The 12,551-nt window shown below is 39.8% G+C and overlaps 1 protein-coding gene across 3 annotated transcripts in view; it reads right to left on the reverse strand.

Annotated features, from left to right (window-relative positions):
* Positions 1-232: 232 nt before the first annotated feature.
* The window catches only part of SPRY1 (sprouty RTK signaling antagonist 1), a 169,743-nt gene continuing 157,424 nt past the window's right edge, over positions 233-12,551 (reverse strand). For all 3 annotated transcript variants that reach the window (XM_077783044.1, XM_021554922.2, XM_021554926.2), the window contains exons 4-5: positions 1,926-2,009; positions 233-262 (exon numbers count right to left, since the gene is read on the reverse strand). The gene's annotated coding sequence lies outside the window, so the exon portion shown is untranslated. The remainder of the gene's footprint in view (positions 263-1,925; positions 2,010-12,551) is intronic.

The following is a 12,551-nucleotide window of genomic DNA, read 5'->3' on the forward strand; positions in this document are numbered from 1 at the left end:
GCATTTGTCACTACAGAACTTATTTTTTAAATACCATATTTACAATTAGGGATAAAGGAAAAAAAAATGTGCACAATTACAAAGTTTGTTCAGGCAATGTGACACACAGAAGTCTTCAGCCTGTAAGGTACGTTAGGGATGGCCCAAGGAGTTCACACCTAACTTACCTGTGGTGACTGGAAACAACAGGAGTGAAGTGAAGCTCATCTCATGACCAAAGGAGTTTGTTGCTCTCAGCTCCCAACTTGTGCCCCACAAAATGCTGTAAGAAACCAATTTTCAAGTTTGCACTTGAAACCATGCTAAAGGTGAAGGGCCTCAAACCCTGCAAGGCACTTACAGCCAGGCATCCCTTGCAAGTTTTAATGAGTGATGGAAAAGTTAGAAAGCAGGGCCATAATTTTTCAAGCATTTGGAGGCCTGAGTAATGTTAACACGAGTGCAGAACAGAAATGTTTTTCTTTTAATCAGGTTCTGAAGCAATGCCAGCACCATCCCAGCATAAAGGCACAGGGTAGCATTCAGAAAACACCAAAATGCTGATCTGTGGTACCACCCAGTGCCTGCTGTAAGTCACAGAGCACACATTACATGTTACAGACACTGTACAGTCTCACTGGAATAAAGGTGGTCTTGCTTTTCTTTCCAAAAGTGAAAGGTGTAATTCTACTACTTTTCTGTGAACATTTTTGAAGCAATGACCACGGGTTCCAGTCCTATCTGCAGGAACAATCTGACTTGCCTGCATTTTCCCATACTTATGGTTTACATTCAGTTCTCAAAAATGGTTCAAAACTACCAAACCCACAACAGCTGTTTTCAGAAACAAGCATTTCTTATCATTCAGTATCAAGCATCAGAACCCATTAGGGTATGGAAGGAATGCCACAAATGAACTGGGTTTCTAGAATCCTAGGAGATTTGTTTCAGTTTCTAATCAAACTGGTTCCCAGACTTAATTCAATCAGCCTTTATTTTTCCTACACTTGGCAGGAGAAGGACATTTTTTTTTTTTTTCAGAAGCAATTACTGTAAATATAAATGGCTAAGCACTCAAGCAGTATATTAACAATTCTAAATCTTTTTCTTCTGCTCTTGATCATAAAAACCCTTCCATGCAAGCAACAGTAATGCCCCTTTTTATAGCATAAAAAGTATAAAGAAAGACCATCTAGGTTGGCATGCCTCCCTTTCTCATACTCTACAGAGATTCAAGGTGACCCCTTCCAATGTTTCAGACTCCCTGATCCCTTTCAAAATTACTGGAGACTTCTTCCAGCTTATCTTATTCACAGGATCTTTTAAAGTGCATCACATGTATTAGAGATGATGGAAGAGGAAAGAGGGAGAATTATATGAACTGAAACAGTTGCTATGACCCCTGTACATTTCAAGCTCATTTTGAAACAAATTTGTCCAGTTAGAGGATAGTGACTTCCCATATTAAGATCAACAAGGGGGAAAAGTATGTGAGACTGACTTTCACTGCTAAAGCAGCTTTAAATGTTAATCATGTGGTGACACAACATGCTTAAGTGTTGAAAAGACAGGACCCTGCCGTAATCAAAGTGACACTGCAAGAAAAGCCTACTTTAAGCAGGGAAAAGCTTTAGGTTTGTACAATGGGCTTCCCAGATAAAACAGCACAGGCAATTGCAGTAGTACAAATATATATATACACACTCATAAAGAAGGGGATAGGAAAATAAAGAGATGCAGGCTTAATTTCCAAGAGTGAAGCAGTGAAGATGGTTTATATTCTTGAGCTGAAAATAAGAACTGAATTAATAATTATCATCAGAACCTGAACCATCAAATATGTGTTCACTTCTGGTGGCAGACTTGCAAGTGATTAAGTATTTTTACACTATTTCAACAACAAGATCACTTAACCCCATTTACAACCAAGAAACACCATTGATTACCTAAAATTAGGGAAAATTCCTTTTCTTGTACTTCAGATGTGTGAAGTCCTTTTCTTGTACTTCAGCTGAGAGTGTCAGAAGTCCCTGGCAGAGAAAAGGAAGAAGGTTATTATTAAAAGGTAGCAGCACCTCTGAAGAAGTACACCACATAACAAACTACTACCCAGACACAGTGTGAGGTGACAGGAAAGTTCTTCTTACAGGAAATTCCCCAATTATCCTAATTTAATGGTGCATATTTTAAACTAAGGAAGGTCTCTCCCTTACAACATACATTAAAAGAATATTGACCTCATAAAGTATATAAAGTATAACCACACAGGCAAAGAATTATAAAAACTCTATGAGAAAGGACAGGCATCCTCCCTTGCCAGCTGGTGTTGAAGAGGTATCAGAAGCAGACCTCTGCATTTCTTCCCTTTCCTAAATTCATAGCACTACCCTCACATCCTTCAGCACTGGTTTTACTAAGAATAGTGCTATAGAATTTTCACACCAAATGAAAATACTGAATATAAATGTTTTAAACAGACCAAAAGAACAGATCAGGACCACGGCACCTGCAGCAGAAACACAACAGAGATAATGTTTATTTTTATGATTTTCATTTTGACCATTTGGTTTCATTACATTTTATGAAGAGCCTTTTAAAAATCTTTTAACACCTGGTTACATGGTTTTTCTTTTATTACATGAAGAAAGGCTGTGATGTCTACCTGTATTTCATTTAATAAAGTCTCTTATGCTGTAGCACAAAGCATTAGGAAGTTACCTAGTTCCTAAAGAAAAGCTCTTTAATGCTGACATTGTTGAACTTACTCATGTTTCCTTCTTATTTATTCAAGTCAACTTCTGTAACATTTCCTTATCCTGGATTTTCATTCTATTTAACCAACATAAAGGCAACCCTTCACAACCTAAGATGAACATCTTGTATTTGCATGGGGCTTTTTTTTAAGGTTTAATTAGACACTTTAACAATGTCAAGTTGTTAGGCAACAATTTACAGTCGGGATGGGTTACAAAGGAAGCTCCCAGATCACAAAGGTCCCAGAGCTTTTGAATGGTTTCTCCACTTTTTTGTCTGTGCACGCTGCTGTGTGCTTAAAGAGTGACATCACTCATCTGCATTATTGTGCTGTACATTCATCAAAGTACTGATTAGAATCTAAAAGTTCTCAAATAGCAGTAAGATTTAGTAATTTGTAATCAGATACATAAGAGTGAACAAAAGGAAGTATCAGTGCTTTCAAAGGGAGTTTGTGACCTTCTGGTGCAGGTTCTGGAATGACTTTCTCTGCTGATTTTAAATTGTACCTGAATGGCAATATTAACAAAGCAGCTGGATGTATATTCCAGCTGAGAGGAAGTCAAGAATCTACTCTGTAATTACATTTTGATACTTTAATGTTTTAGGAGTATTAGTACATGAGAAGGCAGAAAGACATGAGCAGCTAAGTACAGTGAGAGTCTCAAATTTTTCATTTGCAGTGGCTAACATTTGTAGTGGTGATGTTCTAGTTTCCCAGGGGCATGCTGCTGCATTTTGACCAGTTTGATGCCATGGAAGCTTTGTCTTCATCACAGATCCGTAATGTGCATGTGTTCATACTACATGAAAAATGTTATGATAGCTGACATTAAATATATGTGGTGGGTATGAGCTCTCTCTCTCTCTGAGGCCAAGGAGAAGATCTCAATCTATATTATGGTATGAAACAAGCCAAGCATTTTATTTTTATTTCTATCACAAAGAAACCCATTTCAATAGCAAACTTGTCTCCCTTCAGAGCACCTCTCATGTCTGCATAAATGCCAATAAATCACTCCATACTTGACTATTCTAGTGCACAACACATCCCAAGGAAAGTTTAGGGTTTCAAGTCGAGACATCTTTGTCAATGACCTCAAGGCTCTCACGGATCTCAGGTGGAACCCAGCTCATGAGTTCCCTTCTCACTTTCAGCCTCCCAGGCAATATCTGCTGCTTCCAGTGTTTCATTAGGTTATTGCCTTGCTTACAAAATGCAGATGGTGTTTAGATGACAGGCAGGGGCCTTGTTCCCACCCAGCAAGGCCCGTGTCTCTCTTTTGAAGGTACTGACGGCGTATTTCAGTGCAGATACTTGGTCACCACCTCCCACAGCCAGACAAGGATCCACAAGAATCTCTGGACTTTCCATCCCAGGCAGGGGCCTGCAGGGACCCCACTCAGCAGCTCGGAGCTGCTTCAGACTGTTCAAAATTGTCTTCAGCTGCAACATCCTCCCAAGGGCTGCTGCAGCAGCTGGGGCTTGCCAGAGTACACAGATGGTGTAAACCTCCCTCCTGGCCAGCCTCAGCTACATCCCAAGGATGCTCCCCCCATGGAAGGCACAGCAAGAGGATGCTGCAGGGGCCAAGCTCCTGAAGCTCAGGGGTACTGAGCAATTCCCTTGTGCAAGGCAATGGATGTAAGCTCAGCACTACTTCTTGCAGACAGGGATTCTCCCCACACACACTGCTCTCATTAAAGGAAAGTTGCCATGTGTTAGATAACCCTAAATTATCAGCGAGAAGGAATGGTGGGAAGCATTTCCTTCACATGACTGGATGCTGAGCACTTTACTTAGGTTTTAAAAATCCCACATCAAGCAGCTTCCCACAAAACGCACAGATGTCCATTTGTACAGCTCAGGGGGTGAAAAGTTCCTGCATATTCCGGGAATACAGCTACATGTCTGCACATCCACAGATTTTGGAAACACTACTGGCTGCTTCTATTTCCAAAGGTTGAGTTCATACTGTATTGTAACAGATCATTTCAGTAGGTCAGAGAGAACATGAACTCAAGGTCTGGAAGGAAGGTCCCTTACGGGGGCTCTCAGAATCTGCTGTTGTTTTCAGCTGCAGCCTTGTTTTTCAGAGCTCTGCCAGCAGCAGCAGCTCCTGCTCACAGAAGCAATTTGATTTTTGGCCATTTTTACAAAGCACACATTTCCCATTCTGCAACCCACGTTCTGCCTTTGTTCATTGTCATTAAAACTTCACTAACAACAGGCAGGGGTGTAAATGAATGGAGACTCTGCTCCCCTCTTCTGTTTCCTGAACTCCAGCCAAAATCATCGCGTTTCATACATCCTGAGTAAAATCATAAATCCTTCCCCACGGGGAGCAGGGTGTTCCCCTTGGAAGTAAGCCTGTGGTTCCAAACTACTTCAGGAATATAGGCCAGGTTTCTAAAACTGAAACAGAGACATGTCTGACTTTTTTTGTAATACATAACTTTTGCTTCCTTTTCTCGGAAAACAATGCTTTGCATGTTTTTAAAATAATATTCCCTTCTGAATCTATACATTTAAAATGTGCATAGCTGAGCTGACAGATGCTATAAATTGTCCCAGCTCAACTGGAAATGAGGAATCTATTCTGCCTTATGCAGGGGGAGGATGTGTAGAATTTCAAACCCATTTTTATATGCAGCCTACTTATGCTAAGATGTTGTTGGAGATCACTTGGTTCTGACCTTTATGATACATTAAAATACTTCTGTTTTTTCTCACAATTATCATTATTAATCTTCTCCCGGATGGTATAGCCTACAGTATATTCATTTATTAGTGAAATTAAATTCCAACAGGGAGAGCACTTGGGTAAAACATCCTCAGGCTTTTGGGTATTCTGAGGGAAATCATGTGTATAAATGAGCTCTTTTTTTCTGTATATATATGAACTTTTCCCAGAAAATAAAGAGGCAGCTACTTCACTGAAATTCTGGTAATTATCCTCATATATAATGTGAAAGTAATGAACTATCATGGCCCATAAAATAAGTGAAGTCCAGTAAATAAGCAGTTCTTGCCAGAAGTCAGCATGTTTTTCTAAAACCTTTGCATGCTGGGCTTTGACTGATTCAGTACAGCAGGTTCATTAAGTCATTAAATCCCTTCTGTGCATTAAAGATCTTCTGCTGTTCCTGGCACGCACTGGCACTATGTGCACACTGGGAAATTCCCATCTCTCTGCCCAGGAATATCTGTTCCTTTTCAGCTTGCACTGCAAACTCAGCACCTTGTTCTGCATTCATGTCCATCAGTGATTTGTGCCAGCCATGTCAGTCAGGAACAGAATTGTTTTAAACTAAAGAAAACTTCTTAATCACATTTTACTTTCTTTTTCTTTTTTCCCCCCATAAACTGGATGTGAAGGGAAATGCTAAAGCACTGCACAATCTAGCTCATTATAATTCAAAAATAGAAACACGGTAGTAGCTATCTTTCATGATAGGGCCTGGACTTTGTGTTTCACCATTGCACCAGAAAGTGAAAAAGCAGCTTAAAATCACTGTGTACCAAACTCTGAAGATCCACCAGATGCAAGAGGATCAGACTCAAATTATTTGACCTCCTTCAATATTCTTATGTGCCCTGAATGACAATGCTCCCTGCTGAGGGTTTTCCAGCTTGTGCCACAGGACTCAATTAAACAAACATCAGCCAACCTCTGACCCCAGCATGCCTCTTTAATGCTCACATTATTTGCCCAACCATAAGGCAGACAAGTCTCAGGCTACAGTTGCTCCAGAAACTTGGATAAGGTGCCACAGAGAAAACTGCAAAACTCACGTAATGAAAGTACCAACCAATTTTTCTAACCAACAAAAGGCTCCTTCTGAAAGCAGCACAACCTGAACAACACTTCCACCTGGTCTCAAAAACAAATTGCAATTTTTTGCTACGTCACAGTATCACATAATCACCTGCAGCCACTAAAATCCATAGGAAAACACATCAAAATTTTAGTAAGATTGCTGGCGAGCATGGGGTTGATTCAGGAAAGCTGCTTCCAGAGTCATGCCCAGTGGCATCATAGTTCATTACTGCAGCAAGTTCATTCAAACAAATCTCATCTCTGATTAGGTTGTATAGCAGGGTCAGTAGCATTTGAAGGGCTGAGGTGTCATTTTCATGAGTATGATATCCTTTGTGCTCTGAGAAGAAAGGGAAAATGATTGAGGTTATCCACCATTATAGAGAAATGTGATGCCTGGTTTTAAAAGTATTTTACACTCGACTCTTTTCCTGGCTCTCTGCTTGCAACATCTCTGTGGTGAATTTCTGAATTGAACTGTGGGGGTGGTTTTATTGCTTCCTGGCCATAAATGAGAACGCAGGGTCATTTTTAAAAATCAATTACCTGTAAAATGCAGTGTCAGATGTTAATATTTTTTCCCTCTTTATTTAATAAGGGGAGCTAAAATAATTTGCTCTAAGCACAGTTTCTGTGGAAACACCAGTTGCCTGTCAGAGTCATTGTCAGTCACAGGAATTCTGCAGAACTAAAGCAAAGAATACTTGGTTTTGGTGTATTTTGGCAAAGCTGCCAGTAGTATAAAATCACCTTAGCACTGGTATGCACATCTGATGATGCCCACAAGGTTGTCCCCAGGGAGAAAAATCACTTCCTGCTCCCTGGCTGAGACCCAGCAGCTGGGCATGTACTCTTTGCATATCATTTACACATCTTTACATACATCTATATAGATATCTTTGTATATCCTGATGTAAAGGAGACCGATTCACTCTTCACATGCCAAAGCCCTCCTAATTTTGGAAACTCATGTTACGGTCTGCAGGGAAGAACATATTGTAGCAGAATGTGGAAACCTACCTCAAGGGGCCCAGTCAAACTGAATTCAACTATAAAGGTCTGTGCCAAATAAACATCACAGAAGCCTCCAGAGACCAAAGAACCTCTTCAATCCCATCTCAGAGAAAGGGGGTAAAAGAAGGAGGAGGATTCCAAAAGATGCAAGCCTGTGCTCTTCCAGAAGGAATGTGAGCCAGCACAGCATTGCCTCCTGTGAGGATGTGTGGATTATTTACCACAGGCTAGCTAGCCCTTAAACAACACAAGAGCCTTGGAGCAGACACATGATGAATTTTCTCTCTCAAGCAGGCTACTTGAGCTTTACTCTTGTGGTTTTTGAAACAAGGAAAAACACTCCAGGAAAGAACAGTGTAAACCATATCTCAAATTTAAATATTTATATTTTCTATATATTGCACTTGAAATTCAGGCTGCATATAAACCACAGGTTTTGGAGAGAAATTAGATACTTATAGTTGGGAAATCACAGAATTTAGTGAACATCGAAGAGCTGTTTTGTATTATTTCATCTCATCTTTAAAAGAAAAACTGCATGACACTGACTGACAGATTATAATGCTTAGGGTTAAGAGGAAAAAAGATGATAGGTCTCTTATATTTACTCTATAGCAAATCTGCAGCCAAATGCTCTAAGGAAAAACACAAAGTCAACTCAGCATCTGTAAGATCAATATAATTCTTTAAGAGGAAAGAGTTCTCTATTTAACTTATTTTTCTCCCACAGGGGACTGTGTCAGACTGTTGCAGGAAGCAGTAAATTGCAGAGTTTGTGGACTCTGCTCAGGCACAACAAGAAATCACTGTAATTCAAGTAATGAAGTAAAAAATATCACAATCCAGTAGAAAGTAGCTTTCATGTTCTGTACTGCAGCTAAAGTTTTGGCCTCAAACTGTGTCAAATAATCCACACTGCTTGAGACCTGGACCTACATAGCCTGAAGTACCAAGCTGAATATCCAGTCTTTACAGTCTGCAATGAGTTGAAGAGTAAAAAACACTTTTCTTGTTTCCATGGAATATTTCAGGACTCCAGGAAAGCTTCCTGATAGGCGACCCCTAATCCTGAGTTGTGGCTGAGTTCACATTCAATTGGTGTGGGTATGGCAAAGCTCTTAACTCACTCCCAATTTATGCACAGGAAGAGAAGCTGTGAGAGAAAAGCAGTATCTGGACAGAGAAAATAACAAAAAAAATGGTGAAACCGTCCTGAAGTCACATGTACATCATCACCCTTCCCCAGCAGAGGGACTGGTAGCACATTAATGAAGAGGAGTTTGAAGGACAGCATTGAAGAAGAATATGGGATTACCATTCCTCCTGGATAGTTGAGATGAGCTTGTTGGAAAAAACAAAATTGTCAGTAGGGATTGATGGAGGAATCACAAGACTGGATGGAGGAATCACAAGACTGACCATCAGAGGGGGAAAGAATGGCCTTCAGACTGAGGACAAGAAGGACACTGAGGGAAAGAACAGGTACTCAAAATTATGTTCTAGGAGTGCCATCTTGGCAACTACACTCTGGAGGAGCTGCTCAAGGGAGGACTGTAGCTGTCATACACAAGACACAAGGAAAAGCCCAGTCAAATATTTTAGCTGGCTAAAAACTGCCCTATCATTCAGTTAATGTGAAACAGAATCAGCAAAAGGTACAACACAGGCATAGGTCAAGCTGAAGACAGAACTCAGATTATAGCTGACAGGTTAGACCATGCCAATATGTACTCTGATTAAGAAAGGAAATACTCTTCAGCATGGAATTGAGAGAATGCATTATTTGGCCTTTTTTTTTTTTTTTTTTTAATGTTAGCATGGAGTACTTGATAGCTGCTGTGAAAACTTCCTGGCATAAATTTAAGTTGCATGATGAATGTCTAAGCTTAACCAAATCATCTTCAGAGAAAAATTAGAGATAATAGTCAAATCCCTGAGGAATTAGTTTATTTGATAACTTTCTGTATAGTGTCATGATTCTAATGTCTGATATCTCAGTGTTACAGGAGGTCAAATGACTGAAAGCAGCTGCTACCTGCTTCCCCATGAATGTGAAAATCCTCACTTTGCCATAGACTTAACTTACCAGTTCTTACTGTGAAGCTAACTGAGCTGGCCAGAAGACAAGAATTCCTCACGAAAAACACTGAGGTTTTGGCGTTTGCCATTCAGATGAAAAAGAAGGGTTTTCAAAATATTCCACCACAGGGAGAAGAATGTCTGTGAATTACTCCAGAGCAGCACTGAAAGCACTTGTACAGTGGTGATTCAAGTCTGCTCTCCTCAATTTATGTAGCTGACATTTCAAAGAAAGAGGGGAAAACATCCAACTCTTCCCTTTGGATTCAGCTGTTCCTCCAAAAAAATTAAAATAGGAGGCTGAATGTTTCCTTCTCTTTTAATGAGAGGTCATTCTCCACGCATTCCTAAGATAAACTATGGGAAACATCCAGCCGGGTGATTTCCAACTGAATCAAGGAGAATGAAAGATGATGAGAAAAGTTTTTGTATCTAGTGTACGGAGCATAACATCAGCTAAAGGCTGCACAAACTGCCAAGTGACTCAATACCAGACAGAGAATCATTTAGGTTGGAAAAGAGCTCTCAGACCACTGAGTCCAACTGTTAACCCTGCACTGCCAAGTCCAGCACTAAGCCATGTCCCCAAGTGCCACATATTAAGGCACAAGTGGCCACTGAATACAAACATGCCATATACAGATGCCAGGGAAGCTGAGGCAGGAGCAGGACACCCAAATGCCATGATGTCACCAAGTTAGCAGCTAACACTGTGCTGGCACCCTCTGTAGCTTGGTATTTAGCTTGTGCTGCTGGGTAGGGGCTGAAACCAATCATGTTCTGGTTAATCTGCCTTGAGTAACTATAGCTGGTGGTCCAGAAGAAAATGACTCTGAAATTAATCTGCAGCATCTCATAATAGAAGTTTCTGTTATCCAGCAAGGAGTGTCCCAGGGCTAGCCCTGCCCAGTGCTCTGAGAGACTCTCAGGAATGTGCAGGAGGAGAAGAATCTTTCCATTTAAATACCTTCCAAATATTTTTATGCTTTACATCCTCCTCCTTTCCTTTTCCCAGCCACTCTGTTCTCACATCAATTGAGACTCTCCAGTGAAACTTGCTTAGTTGCCTGGATATTTTTATGGATAAGATATTTTCTTGTTTCATTCCATCTTTGGAGAGATCTGCAGTAAAAATGAGTTTGCTTTTTTTCACTATACACCTAAGTGGCTAATTTTTGCATGCTGTTTAAGTCCACAACATAGAATAATATATGTGGCTTTATAAGGTTACGTAAAAGTTATAAATGCACTGTGTAAGTATTTGACTTGTTCATAGTCAATGAGAACTGTTTGTACACGTAAGGCAAGCAAGATTTATCCTGTAATGGGTAATCCTTTCTTCATTTAATAAATAATCCTTTATTTACTTTTCCTCAGTTCTCAAAGTCAGTCTTCAGAACCTACAAAAACCAGCCCATGACCTCATTACCTTCTCCCCTCATGGTGCTGGAAGCCTAGGGATGACTGAACTTATGTTAACATGCTTGCAAGTAACCATTCAGCCTTTTTTCCCCTCTCCTTTGAAGCCGCCTTTCCTACGAAGGCCATTCTAAGAACTGCCATGATGTTCCATAACACAAAAAACCTCACTGGGGAGGATTGGAGGGGGAAAAAATTAATTTCAGAACCAAGCATGAATTCTAGGATTAATTGCCAGGACTACCACTTGGTGTTTGTGTTTCACACAGTCTTTGGTTTAGTGCGACTTAAAGTCTCTCTGATTTCAAAGTTTGAAACCTCCCTGCTGCATGTCAGCACCATTTCCTAATCAGCTCCTTCAGCTTTGAGAAGTCTGCTGTAAAGTGAAAGAAATTCTGCCTGAACTAAAAGATTTCCTATCCAGATGAAAGCCTCTAAAACAAAGCAACAGCACTTTGCAATATGTCATCATAAATATTGGCATGATTTATTTCAAAGCGCTTACTAAAATTAGGCTTCTAATCCCATGTTGAAGCATTTAAATCAATGTCAACCTTTTCCAAAATGGCAAGTATTCAACCAGTATCCCCTGAAATATATGGTGGTTTTGGTGACCAGCACTTTTGGATGTCAGGCTATTAATTTATGCAGCTATCTTTCAGCAACCAATTTTGCTTGACCCATATTTCAAAGATGTCTTATAAAAGCTGGAGAACGAAGAATTTTAAATCCTGGCAACACTACAGCAGTTACTATCAATGAGGCCTTGATTTAATAATAATGTTGTTGTGCAACAGATCATAAGACAATGTTGTTTAAAATGGGACAAAGTAACTCATAAGGTCCCTTCTCTTTTTGGTAAACTATGTACAGTGCTGCCTGTATTCCAGTTCCTGTAGCATGCTTCCTACCATCTGTTTTCCATTTTTCTTTAATTTCCATTCATGCCCTTTGGCCTATTCCCTGTGTTCAGAAGAAAACAGTAATTAAAATTGACATTATCTCTTTTGCCTTTTCCAGACCACATAAATTGAAGACATTTAATTTTTTTTTATGTTCCTATAAGTTGTCTTGTATCTTTTACTAAAAGATCAATCTTAGTGTTATTTTTTGAGGATCTTAAGAGCTGTCAAGTAGTGACCAGCTACAGACTCTTGTTGACCACAGTAATGAAGAGGTTTGATTTTCACTGCATCTGATGTCTATCATTTCATTGGCACAGGTTTCTGTGAGTATCCTTGTCTTTGCTAGGCTGCAAAAATTATCTATAAGAATACAGAGCAATATAAGACCTGTACTGTGTTTACAGCAAGCTCCTCACATTGTCAATGCCTACATGAGGTGAAATTCAGTATGTGCATAATTTTTGTCCCACAGACTCAGAACAACTCTTTGTTTTCCCTCACACCTACAGAAGAAAATAGAATATCATTGCTCAGTATAAATGGTACATAAAAAAAAGCTGTTGACCTTTTAAACTGTTGT

This window comes from Lonchura striata, chromosome 4 (assembly GCF_046129695.1).
Source record: "Lonchura striata isolate bLonStr1 chromosome 4, bLonStr1.mat, whole genome shotgun sequence".
NCBI lineage: Eukaryota > Metazoa > Chordata > Aves > Passeriformes > Estrildidae > Lonchura > Lonchura striata.